This window comes from Ceratosolen solmsi, unplaced genomic scaffold, assembly GCF_000503995.2.
Source record: "Ceratosolen solmsi marchali unplaced genomic scaffold, CerSol_1.0 scaffold14, whole genome shotgun sequence".
NCBI classification, from domain to species: Eukaryota; Metazoa; Arthropoda; class Insecta; order Hymenoptera; family Agaonidae; genus Ceratosolen; species Ceratosolen solmsi.
Window position 1 is genome coordinate 6457775 of NW_011948420.1, and position 14939 is coordinate 6472713.

The 14939-nt window shown below is 25.5% G+C and overlaps 1 protein-coding gene across 1 annotated transcript in view; it reads right to left on the minus strand.

Annotated features, from left to right (window-relative positions):
* The window catches only part of LOC105360988 (tropomyosin-like), a 48047-nt gene extending 44778 nt beyond the window's left edge, over positions 1 to 3269 (minus strand). Inside the window, 1 exon segment of the mRNA XM_011498053.1 lies at positions 3127 to 3269. The gene's annotated coding sequence lies outside the window, so the exon portion shown is untranslated.
* Positions 3270 to 14939: the final 11670 nt, after the last annotated feature.

The window sequence follows — 14939 nt, forward strand, 5'->3', positions numbered from 1 at the left end:
GGGGGGGGGGAGGAGGGGGGGGGGGGGGGAGAATTATGAGAGTGAGAGAGAGAGAGAGAGAGAGGAAGAGAATGCGACGTCAGTAAAAAAATTTTCGATTTCTCATTTACATTCCACCGCTTTAAAGATCTCACGCAACATCTGTGAAAGGGGGCAGAGGCGCCGAGTTTCTCCGTGCATTAGAGTATATAATTAGTAAGCGAGCGAGTGCTTGCGCGCAAGCTTTATTTATAGTGGAAGGTCTTAGCTGCAGATGCTGATCGGGAGCCTGAACGAGACTTTCGATACCACCAAGAGTAGAACGGTCGCTACTGATCCAGTTTCTAATATGGCCAATTGGAACAGAATTCGAAGGCTTTGCGATAGATATTTTCCAGAGCGGGCTTTTAAGCTCTTATAATTTGCCAATGAGTAATGGGTTAAGTAAATTGAAAATGTTCTTATGAAGAAATCCAGGAATTATAATTGCAATGGTTATATTTGGATTTGGATTAGGAAGCGTCGAAAACCTCGCTCGAAATACTCAAGTTTAACATTTTTATGATTGATTTGACGAAAGCAAACAAAGTAGCAAATTTCTAATATTGCCACTTTACACTTTTATTCTTTACCAATGATAACTATTAATTATCATTGTCAAATATTATATCCTATGTATTATACATTTTTCAATAGAAACATTATGAGTAAAAAATTTTTTCAGTTAAGACGAAGGCAGTAAAAATAATGAAATTTACATAATGAGATCAACTAGTTATATTATTTATCTATACATATACATACATACACTATAATAACTCATTGTAAATCTAAATAAATTTTTATGATTCATCGATGGGTAAATAATATTAATGCAAAAGTCTATTCTTAAGCAATAGATTTTAATGTATTTTTACTAAGAAGTAAATAAAAATAAAGTATTTTAGTATAGTAAATATTTATACATTATTATTCTTCTTTAATTACCGATCGAATAAAATAATGAATATTATTTTTAAATACCTATTCAACAATACGAGAGAGATACTTCTACTAAATATTATAATGTCAATGATGATGATGATAATGATTATGGCGGATAAGGAGCTCGATTAAGATATTTCAGTTGATATTATTACAGCTTATAAGGATTTACGTAAAACGAGATTGTTATTAACGAGACTCCTTCATTGTTAAATATATCATATTTGTAGCTGAATACCATCGTGCGCGCCCATATGAATTATAAAAGGGAAAATTGTAAAGAAAAATAATTCATTAGTCCAATAACCTTGAAAAGATAATATCAATTTAGAAAAATTTACAAGTCAAATGATCAATAATGGTAAATTTGTAAAGACTGAAATCCGATCCTCTGGACTGCCAAAACTATCCCAAATACTATCTACACAACCATTTTTCATCTAAATTAAAACGAAAAAACTAGAGAGCGTTAAAAGAGACAGAAGGAAGGATATTTTTATATACTATGTCAGGGGTGGGGAGGAGCAGTTTGGCAAGAATGACGAGAGAGAAAGAGGTAGAGAAAATGGCGGAGACAATCCGTGAGATGGAAAGAGGCAGGTTACGGTGCCTCCTCGTCTCGTTTGTTTCTCATCCTCGACTTCTTCCAGACCATTTCAGGCTAGTCGTAACGTTCGGTGTCCCCTTACACGCGCGCGCGTCGGAACCATTAATGCCGTGTATTATTTTGTTGTTTTTTTTTTTAATTTTTTTTTTTTTTTTGTTTTTTTTTGTTGTTGTTGTTGTGATAATTACGAGGGTAGTGGGAGTGTAGCTCATTTAATAACGATCATCTTATTCTAAGTAAATTCGAATTCGCTAAGTAACTTGCGGGGCGCGAGTGCCAAGTGTACTTTGAATAATAACATTGCACGAGCACTCGATCGTTCAATAGGAAAATAATTGTTGCCATTGAGTCCAATTGTAATCGTACGAGCGAGCAAATTTATATATAAATAACCATCATCAACATAAAATTAATATAATAGGCGGGAAAGACGTTAGGTGCCTTTACAATTATTTTAGTCGTTTTAATTATTATTTAACCATTAGAAATGTAAAAAATTTGCACGCATACGTTAACTCGTGATTTGAATTTATGTAGCGTTCGGGCTTTTATTTAATTTAATTCAATAGCGTTCGCGGCAAATGTCGTTTCATTTTCTTGCCTATGATCAATGTAAAATGTCAAATAGTTTTTCTAAATATCTTAGATAAACACGGCCGATATTTCTAATGAAATCTAACAAACCATTAACAAAAGTGCCATCACATTCAATTAGAATTACAAACAGATAGTTTATGATACATTAATTTAATTAATTAATTTAATTAATTAATTTATTTATTTATTACATCCAATAAGAGAATAATTCCTAAAAGATATCTCGGATTCGCGATTCTCACGATTGCAAAGCATTGGCAAAGTGTCCGACAATGAAAGAAAATTCAAATAAATTGCTTTCGATCGAGAGTATCAAGCTATTTACGATCTACGTATGAACGATTGAACTCAACGATGATTTAATATAAAAAATGACGTATTAATGAAGTAGAGTGCATAAACAAATAGGAAAACACGATCTCACTGAAAGATCCTGCCACGGGCATTGAAGTAAAATGAATTATGTATCGCACTGTAAACACTGTAAATTCTAATCTTGCGTATTGAATTGCTGACGAAGAAAGTACTCGGGATAGTGCACCGGAGTATCGGCAACGAAAAAGGCGCGAGATCCTTAGATCCCAGGCGATATTCGAGTATCCACGTGTTCACAATTCACACATACTTATATGCGTACACGCGTACGCATGTTTATGCACATGTTTACGCATCCGTATGCATAAAATCATGTATGCACATATATGTATATATTTGCGTTAGGTAGTTAGGTAGGTAGGTAGGTAGGTAGTTAGGTAGTTAGGTAGTTAGGTAGTTAGGTAGGTAGGTAGGTAGGTATGCGGTAAAATCAGACTCGTATGAAAGAGGGATCTCTAAAAATAAGCATTACTGTCATCACCAATGCCGTCCTTATGCCGACCGTCAAAAGTCCAAGAAAACGAGAAGCTCTCGATGAATCGCACTCTGGAAAAATCGAAATCGCCAGCAATAGCGCTACTCACGTTTAGAGGTTGAGATAGTTAAGATGTGGTGACTACTCGGGCGCAAATGCCTTGACGTGAAGTTTGCTCGGTGCGTGCTCAACTGGCGAGTTTAACCGCGACTGGCTGAGACGTCGGGCGATCGAAAAGCTCGCGACGATCTCCCACCTTTGCCTTGGGAGAGGGTGTGAGGCGCCGATCAGCCAGTTTCTTCGTCCTTCGTTCTCTCTCTCTCTCTCTCTCTCTCTCTTGCTCTCTCTCTTGCTCTCTCTCTCTATCTCTCTCTCTCTCTCTCTCTCTCTCTCTCTCTCTCTGTTGCTCTCTCCCCTTGTTGCGCTCCCGTTCTGGGGACGCGATCTCTCTCTTCCGTATTCCCCGCCCAGATTCTTACCACACGTTTAAAACCGACTTCTTCCTATCTCCCCTCATCGCTTTGACTTTATATTTCCTTTCACATTTCTTATTAAGTACCTTTACCTGTCCGCTTCTTTAGCCAGTTACTCACCCTTCAATCTCTACTTTGGCTTATCTATTCGCGCATTATCTCTACATGCTATCTCTAAGGCCATATCAATTCCTTATTTCTATTTTATTTGTTTTTTTTTTTTTGGTTTTTTTTTTTTTTTTTACGTAATTTTCAAATTTTCTTTTTTTTTTTTTCTTTTTTTTTTTTTTGTGTAAGTTAATATCGTTCTTTGAATTTTATTGACATTTTCCTTCTCCCTTTACTTTTTCTTTTAAACTCTGCATGTCAGTTTCTTTCTCTCCCTTTTCTGCTGTCTGTGTATCTTTAGAAATAAGCAAGACTCCCGTCGAAACGTAAGCTGAAGAACGAGAGAGAGAGAGAGAGAGAGAGAGAGAGAGAGAGACCAAGTTTCGAAAGCGAACACCCATACAAAGCAACGTGCACTATTGAGTAAATGTGCGTAAGAAATTGTAAAGCGACGAAAAGAAGAAGAAGAACCGCTTCTTCCAAATGTACAGAACGTAAAAGGAACACTGCGAAAAAAAAACTGTAAATAAAATAAAAGGATACAATCAAAGGAAAAACGAAGAAATGAAAGTGGTACTTGATACATTCAGAGCGTGTACTTGTTCATATACTCAATGTTAATTTAAAAAATTAATTGTAATTTTTTTAATTTTGTAGCATGTCTGAGATACGGAATTACTACTGAAATTATTTCATGATTTTGAAAATCATTAAAAATATTTTTTACATAAATGATTAACCACATAATGCGTAATGACTATTTTCCATTTCATGAAATTACAATCAATATTATCTCGTTAATCTTTAACAAAACAATTATTTTTTCTCACTTTTATGTAAATTACTTACACCTTTAAGCTTTTATAAGTTCAAATGTATTTAAATATACAATAAGCTATTTTTGGCTTAATCCCATTAAATTCAGATATTAAATAAAAAATTAATTATAAATATGTAGTCGCATTTGTAGAAATTAAACATAACACAGATATAAAATACACCGCAATAATGTAAATAAAATTAATTTAAGATCAGTTCAATATTTTCGTATTTTACTTGTGAAGATTTTTAAATAATTCCAATATACAATTTATCTGTAATATGATCGTATTTAATATGACAGTCGAATAAACAAACCATAAAATATACGTTGAATTTTCTTTAATCACGAATATTCGATCTTTTTTATAATTTCATATAATTTACATATTTTTTTTATATTTAAGCGTGTTTTGTCAGTTTAAAATAAAGTAGAAAAAGAACTTTTTACATTTTTTTTTTCTTCAAATGTAAATTAAATGTACAAATTACATTGTAGAATTGTCACTGTGTAAGCGAATTGTTTTATTATAGCGAAGATAAAGATAATATCGGCGACAAATATATTAGTGAAAGTTTGTTTTTATATTTTAATAATTATCGACGATCTGCATTTGTATAAAAATATATTTGTATAATTAGTTAAATTTTGTATAAGCAACTATATTTTTCATAAATAATGTATATGTTAGATAAAAAATAATATGCATAAATTTTAAAAATTTTTAATACAATAATTGATAATCGTAAAATTGTTAATTGATTACATTTATAATTCTTTTTCAGACTCGTCTGTATTAAATATATATTTATTACATACAGTACAGGTGGATATAACAAATGTAAATTAGTTAAAAACTTTGCTCGTCTTCAGAAAGAATACATAAACATAGAGGAATTTAAGTACAGGTTGTTCACATAAAAAAAATACATAAATATGATTGACATTATTTATACTTATTAGAATAACGTAAATTTTGAGATATTATTTATTTAACGCACTTTTGAAGTATATTAATTTCCTTTGGGAAACGTTATTCTTTTGAAAAATAAATTACAAAATTTGTTGTCTTAGTCGATCGGTGATTGGAATACATTTTTTTTTTATCGGAAATATTTAAAAAGAAGTAACTACTTCGGTGCGATAAATAATAAATAATTTTTATTGTATGTTTCAAAATTTTTTATAAATTTTGTAATTAATTCAAGAAATTGCCTTTTTTCATATAAAAAAGTAATTGCTTTATATTTATTAAATATGTAAGTTAAATTGTTAAAAATATTTGAGATAAAAATTATTATATTTCACCGATGAAATGTAAAAAATATTGACAATTTAACGGTTGCTTATTACAATTATTAATATTAATATTCTACTTTAACTGGTACTGTTATTATATTATTTCATTATATTATTAATTATTGTATCGTTTTCGTTATATAAATTTTTATTCTTATGATTCAGCTTGTTTCATTATTAATTACTTATTTCGGAGATTAATTCTTTTTATAATATTTTTAATTGCCCAAATATCCTTTCGAGTACCTGTAACACTTGGTATAATTATATTAAAAGTCGAGTAACATCCAAATTAAACATTAAACCATGTTTTAGTAATATCCAGTAAGCAATATTTAATAATAAAGAGTAATTATGGTTTAAAAGGCAATAGGTGAAGAAATTAGAATAAATTGAAAATATTGAAAATACACTCGAAGCAATGCGTATGAAGTATTACAAAAATTGAATGAAAGAAAAAGTTTTTTTTCGATGTATTACATAAACAACGGATATTAATAATGAAATAAAAAATATTTTCCTTTTTTTTTTTCACAGAGGAATGAGTACTCAAATCTAAGTGGACAAAATTTCATATTCGACAAGTAGTTCAATTAAATTTTTTTTTCATTTCCTATTTCAATTCATTAGCTTGAGATAATTGTATGTGAAGTTCAAGATGAAACCTTGATTTTAATTAATAGCCTTCTTAGCTCAGGCACACGCTAGATGAATTACAATAATACACAAAATTAAATTTAGCATATTGAAGAAATAATTTTAATTGCGCGATTCGATTATAAAGTTTTTATAGCTTATGGAATAAGAATTCGATCAGGCATTACAGTACTCTAACCATTACAAATGTCTTGCTTCCTCTTTAAACAAGCGGCACCAGAGGCGAATGCATGTCATGGTCGGACTCGCGTTTCTTTCTGTTTCGTACTTTCGTCCATTTACGACGCACCGCGCTGATTTCTCACATTCCTATAAATGGCCTGACTTTATCATTTTAATCTTGCCTTTCAGCTTGAACTTGACGACTCGAGATACTCGTGCAAAGTGGAATTGCGTGGCTGACTCGCGTCTTCGGCAACTATGCGCGATGTTCAACACGTTACGTACGAGCGTCAAATCTTGTTTCAATTATAAAATAAGAGAATTTTGCTTAAAAGTTTCTGAACTTATTTGCTGAAATACGATAAAAATTATGTACATATTCATTAAAATATACGGTGTTTTTTTTTTGTTTTTAATTTTTTTTTTTTTTTTTGTTCTGTTTTGTTTTTTGTTTTTGTTTTGTTTTGTTTTGTTTTTTTGTTTAAAGAAAATAATTTTACTTTCGATACTTTTTGCATTTCAAATTGTATAATAAGCAATGGGTCTTACGCATAATAAAATATAATATTTCTAAATTAAAAATAGAATTCTTTAATTTGCAATTAAATTAGAAATATGATATCTGATATAATTTTAGACGCCCTTAAATATATCAATAATCAATTCATTAGCTAATTTATATTGAACACAATTATGCCATTCAAATTCAATAATCCTAATTCAATAAAATTATTCAATTTGCTAATGAATATATCACTATCAAAATGGTAAATTTGTTTATATTATCTTGAAACTTACTAGTAAATCTTACTAGTAAAGTATCGACCGATTTCCATTATTTACGACGTTTAATCTAAAAATAAAATATTAATCGCTTTTTATGTAATTTTTTTTAACGAAGAAAATAATTTAAAAATTATGATTTTATTATATAAATATTTTTGAATAATGTTTAAATTATTTTTCAGGAAAACTAGAACTATTATTCTGTACTATATATATATATATATATATATATATATATATATATATATATATATAATAAAATAAGATAAATTAAATTAACGTTGGATATTCAATTATTATTTATCAGTATCATTATTCAATTACAATAGTATCAATAATTTTTGCATTCCAATAATGGAGAAACCAAAGCATAGAGTTTAATAATCCATTGATTTATTAAAATGTCGAGTAAAAATAAATTTGCCGAAAAAATTTCCATAATTGATCTTATACTTGTGAACTTAATACTTGATTTCTTTATCACTATGTGCATATACTGTTATAGTTATACGAATGTATTATTAATATAATTGTTACACTGAACGAATAGTAATTAGTAAAAAAGTTATTTGTTCTGTAGATTTATGAGAACAAATGATAAGCAGTTGATTAGTACATACAACACGTATATAAATTAAACAATAGGTTGCTTAATTATTAATTTATTAAGTGTATTATAATTATAATTATAATGAATAATGCATAAATATTATAATCCAGGTAATAAATGATAAAAATATTTTATTTTTTACATAAATTATTACCAACGGATAAAAGTAATCAAAGTTAGTGTTATAAGCCAAATTTTGTAGTTATAAATACTATTGTTCTGACTTTTTTCTTATTACAATCTATATTTTATCTACATTATAGGGAATACAAAAATGTTGTATTTCTGTTTTTTAATTTTTCTTTTATTTATGATTAAAACATTTACAATATATATTGTAAATATTTTAAAACCATTATAGCGTAATAATTATTTTACCTATTTTTTTTTATGCATAATTTGTTTTTAGACGATAATAATAAATGCTAAATATTGCTTAAGAGATAGATAAATCTAATTAGAATTAAAAAATGATAACCAATTCAATGTAATAGAGTAAATATTATCTACTCTACAAACTCTTTATAAATAAAATTATTGGCTTATTGGTTTATATTTATTTTGATTAAATATGATTTTTTATAAGATAAATAGCTCATCGCGTACAAAAAGTCTATATTACGTATAAAATTAAATAAAAATTCAAATAAGGATTCAAATATTCCATATTTTTTTTTTTTATTTTTTACTTAATAATTATTATTCAATAATATGAAGAATAAAGAATTACGTACATGAAAGATCAAGTGAAATACTTCATGCTTCACATCTAACAATTAATAATGGATTGGATAACATTTATACAAATACATACAATAAAATATTCTTTTGTTTTTTTTTTTATAATTGATTCACCTAAAAGTCGGCATCGAAAAGTTAAATTGCCTTATAATATTAAAATATTTGATAAAGAAAGAAATATTCAATTCAAGTACATCTTTATTATGCTTTAGAAATTAATTTTTCTGGAAATAGAAGAAATAGTAATAACGGTATTAAAGTGCAAAAGAAGAACAAGATCAAGTAGATAAATATATGAAAACAATTTAGATTGAATTTGAGGTGAAATTCATTTCTGCATTCAAATATCTGCAAATAAAGTTTTGTTAATATTACATAAATCTTTATTTTTATTGTAACAGATTTTTAATTTTACTCATTTTTATTGTAATTGATAAATAATATTCACGAGATTAATATTTTTTACAAATATTTCAATTATTTGAATACATTAAAGTTAAACAAGTTTAGCACTGCAAGTAATTTAACATTTTAATTTGAGATTTTTCCGGATTAGTTATTTTTTCTATTTGTATGAGTATCCCATTTCAAGAATTTCCATTTCATATTCATAAATTTTTAACAACATTGTTAATGGGATCTAATTTAAAAAATTCCAATGTAACATGATGGGTAGAAATAACTTACTAAGAAACATTGCGATATGCATAGAGATTTGTACAAATTAAAAAAAAATGTTCAAAATTTCTTTACATTTACAAAATTCATAACTGAATAAATTAGGAAACATTAATTTTTCTAATTTTGACTAGGATGGATACTATAAGAATTTTCTGCTTATTCATTTAATAGAGAAAGGAGAAAAGACATTGCTTTATTCAAAGTGCAATAATGTGTCATATGTTGGAAATTGGCACATCTTTATTTATATCTTTACATAATCACTCCACTGCCCTATATGGATAGTATATTTTAGTTTATTGTTAAATAATTAAATTTTAATATGGCATTTTAATACTCTTCTCACCATATTAAGTGTATAAACTATTTAATGATTGCAAATAGTGTGATGCATCAATGTATTACACCAATTTATATTAAATTGTGTCGTTAAATATATTTGCAAAAAAATCTATTGCAGAAATATACCATATTTATTTTAATAATAGAATAAATTTTTAAATTCACTATTTTCTAGATGGAAATTATCTTAATTTGAATACTTAATGAATTGAATGTAGCTTTAATATCGATATAATTATTATCAAATAATTATTTTTATTGCTTTATTATAATTATATCGATAAATAAAACATTTTTATTACATAAATAAATTCGTCAATAATATTTAATGAATAATCATTTAAATGCCACAAATATTTAAAAATGTACATTTTATTTAATTTAACTATGAAAATATTTAGTTAAAGTTTCTCGATTCAATACATAATTTAATCTTACAATCCTTTACAATTATCTAGGATTCTTTTAGCTGTTGTATAATTAAACTTATATTAAATTTAATTAGTTAATGTTTCCAAATGCTCGTGGGAAGTCTTGTAGTTTTAAAAATAAAAACAACACCAATTATTCAAATTAAAAAAAAAAAAAATAAAAAAAATAATTCAGAATATTATTATTATTGAAATTAATAATAAAAAATATAAATTGTAATAGTTTTTATGTATTTGAATGGCTGTCAGGCTTCTGAAATTTTGCCTTATAAGCATAAAAGGTCCTGTACGAATCCCTGCAAGGTATCAATGACACTCGTTCAAGGATTTTGATACTCAAGAGTCGCGATGAATCATAAATGTACTCGTGATTCACAGTACATGTCTTTTTTTCTTTTTCATCGACATTTATGATTCATTTTACGTATTTTTATTTTCTGTTGTTTTCGCCAGTTTTAGACACTTGAAAGAGAAAAAGTATTCGGCACATTTTATTCTTCTTACAATTATGCTCGCACGTATTACAAATACAATAAAATTTATGATGTTACGGTAATTTCAGTGACTTTTATTTGAATTATTTATAAAAATTTGTCGTTCGTATTTATAAAAACACAGACGATGCTATCGAATATATGAAAAATTTTACAAATATATTTAAATTTTTGCATACGGTTTCCCTTAATGACGTAACATTTCTTATTATACATATTAATATATATATATATATATATATATATATATAATATAAATTTAACTTAGAAAACCAATATATATGATTTAATTTTAAACTTTTTTAAGCTTTTTGCTTTTAAACTTTGCCAATAAATAAAATATTAATTATGTTTAAATTACAGAAAGTATATATTGTTAATATTAGTACTGTACAAGTTTAAAACTTCAATAAATATAGCTTTTAAATATACCTAAAGAAATATAAATATTTGAGAAATAAAAATAATAAAATGTGTATTTTGCTGTCAATATACGATTTCGAATTCAAAGGATTAAGTAATACAAAACTTAAAGTTATAAAATAATGTGGAATAAATAAAAGAATTAATACAAAATATTATTTTTACACATTCTATTTTAGGCGCTCATTATTTATTCTTTCTTAAGCTACCTTCCACCTCTAATAGACACTTTTGGAAAGTATAATTAAGCCATTTTTATGCTAAAAAAGAATTGTATGCTAAATAATATAATTATGATCAAACTATAATAGCCCCATTAGGATATTTTGAAAAAATCAAGGGAGATTAAATTTATTACGCACAATATTAAAATATCGTATGTTACGACTTTTTGGGAGAGAGTCTGCAAGAGGTATTGAAACTTATTCTCATATATTGCGTTTGATACCTTATACGGGAAAGTGGGTAATGGTCTTGTGAAGGTCCTTGACTTGCAAAAGGTGCTCTTTCATTAATTCGAAAGTCGATGCGATACGACAAATATTTTTCTGTTATTGATTAAAAATAACAAGTCGTTCTTCATCATTACTTTCACACAATTTTTTAATAGAGGCCTGATCAATATTCTAACGATTTATGTTATTTTAATGGCATTCTTTTTCTGAAAATTAGCATGATATCGTCAATTAATTTTAAATCGATATTAACAATCATATTAACATTTTTTATATACTAACTTAGGTGCATTTTTATACGTTTGCATACATTTGCTAAGTATACATTGCGAAAGAAATATTATTTATTATTTGGTATTATTAAGCACATAATATAGAAATTAAACAAAAAATATATTTTATTTTACATATAAATTTAAATACATATAAAATTATTATCATTATGATTTTAAATTTTATTAAAAAATTATATATTATTTTTGTTTTAATTAATAAATGTAACGAGTCTAAAATACAAAAGTAAAGCTAGACTAAATATAATTATATGGTAATTAATATAGATATATGAAAATAGCAAGTATGTGTGCTTAAAATTTTAAAGTGTGTTTTTAAAAAGTTTTGATTTATAAATTATATGCTAAAAAATCAGCGATCGATAAGTGACAAAATAATTTAGTTCTGCTTATCTCTCTCCTCTCCTTCTTATAAACCAGATCTAACCAACAGTGCCTTTTTTTTAATTTTCTGTTTACCTAACGCATTATATTTTTAATTATACTTAAAAATTTTATAGTATTTTATTCGTAGGTCATTGAGAATATTTATTAAATATTACGTGAAAAGGTATTTTTGATTTTTTGATAATATTTATAAAGGTTAATGCTAAAATTCGGGTCTAGAACCAACGTACTTTTATGAAGACATCATAATGTTCTATTATAAATTAACAAGTTTGACTGATCGCAATACAATGGATATGTTTATTGTATCAAGTTGTAATAAATAAATTGATTGATAATAAAATGTGAAAATATTCAATTACAAATATTCAAAATCTTTAATATCAAAAGAATTGACTTAACTTAATGTGAATAGAAGGTATCGTTTCTAATTTTTTATTTGTCATAAAAATCAGACTTATTAGTAGAAAAGGCTTTTATTATTCCATTTTACTATTGAATTAAGTAATCGATCGAATTTTAATAATATTGCCTTTATTAATAATATACAATAAAATAAATAATCAGTACTTTTATTTACTTTAAAATATGTTGTGACAAAATTATATAATAATAATAATAATAATAATAATAATAATAATAATAATAATAATACAATATGAAATAAATTGAAAACAGTTTTGCTTTCGCTATTACTTTCGTTTATCAAATTGTATAAACTAACAAGATATAATATTATTTCTAAATCTAGAATCAATATGTTAAATTAAAATGTGTATAATAATATTTCATATATCAACTGTATAAACTTTTAATACTTGCATATTATTTTACATATTACATATGCTAAATTTACGTATAATTAGAAACTGCATGATTATAAAAATTGCAAAAAGTTTTGACAAAAACACATTTCTTGTGTAAAAATATTTTATATATCAAAATCTATTTTTCAAAATGATATTTTCAAATACGGTCAAATAAATAGAAGATCTTACTTTATCCACAACATTTATTATTGCCTATTATTAAGCACAAAGTACATTAATTCTAAAAAATTTGAATATAAAAATATGTGTTAATTATACAGTAATTAAATCCTAATAGTTTAGGTAATTATTATATATATATATTATTTTACAGTTAAGTTGATTATGTAATATACTATAAAGCTAGACATTCATAAATAATTCGACGAAATAACTAATAAATAAAATTATTCATTATAAGTATAACAGGAATTCCATGTATAATGATTGAGGACTTGCAGATTTAAAAATTCACTATTATTACGGCATAGTATTATTTGCTTTTTGTCGTCCTTCAAGCTTTTTTTTAGAATCCAAGTAAAATCAATGAATCCTGCAGGTCCTGTAATGAATGCTGTAATATATCGTCATCCATAAATTAATATCATAATTGATAATCATAATGCATAATTAATAAATTTGTCATTATTAATTTATATTCAATTACTTTTTAGCTATATTTATAATCAAAGTTTTTTAATGGCTAAGAAAAGTCTATCTATTTCTATAATTTTTATATTAAATATAAATTACAAATTACATATCATTAAATCAATTTATAATAAAGAAAGTGTATATAATAATAAATTTGCAAACAATTTTTACTTGTATAATACAAAATAGAGTTATATTTTTATAGCAATCATAACAATGTTATTATATATTAGTTTATTATTAATTCTAAAGGAGTTGCTAGTACAGTGTACTATAAATTATGCATATATTATATATTAATACAATTTACAAAAATTGCAAACTCTAAGAAAAATGATGTTATAACTTCCGTATATATTATATATATTATACCGAGTATACGTAAATCAGTATTTCATATATAACAGTTAAATCACAGTTTTTTCTCTGATATCTAATAAAAGATTTTAATATTATGTAAAATACTATTTATAATCTATTACACATAGGAATTCAATTTCTCAGTTTGATTTATAAATATAAAATACATATTATTATTTATAACAGCAATAAGACCTTATAAGATGAAAAACATTTCGAAATTTTTCTGAAGAAAATGAAGTTACTTCTCAACTACTCGAAAAATATCGTATTGAAAATAATAAAATTATCTAAAAGTAAAAAAAATTTATGTTTCGTTATGTATTTTAATGAAGACTTTCTTGTTTCAACTACAATGAAAATAAAACAAAATTGATTAAATTTCGTAATAAATTGTAATAAAAATAATATAATAAAGTAAGATATAACAAATTATAGTTATTAAAATTTTGTATATAATGATAAATTTTAAATTGCACAGATTAAATTTGATAATAGAGAAAATTTTTATCGATATTTGTATGCATAATAAAATACAAGTACATAAATTTCTTTCAAGTTAAATCATAAATATTAAGTTGTTATTATATAAAGAATTAAACTGGCGTTAATGTTAGAACAGTAAATGTGTCTGAAAAACTTTTGATTGTTATAAATTGTTGAAAATTATATGTTAAACATATATTTTTGGTCCGACACGAATGCTTTCATAGATGAAAACATTGTTTTTACTTCATCCAACTAACTTATTGTATAATTCTGAAAAGTATTATATATTACACAATGAAAAAAGCTTCTCACGTTTTCCATAATAATGTTTTATGTTATATTAAAAATTAAATGCAAACATACATATTTATACGTAATTTTAAACAAAACAAAAAAAAAAAAAAAAAAAAAAAAAAAAGGGGTACATCATCGATATTTTTAGTAAATA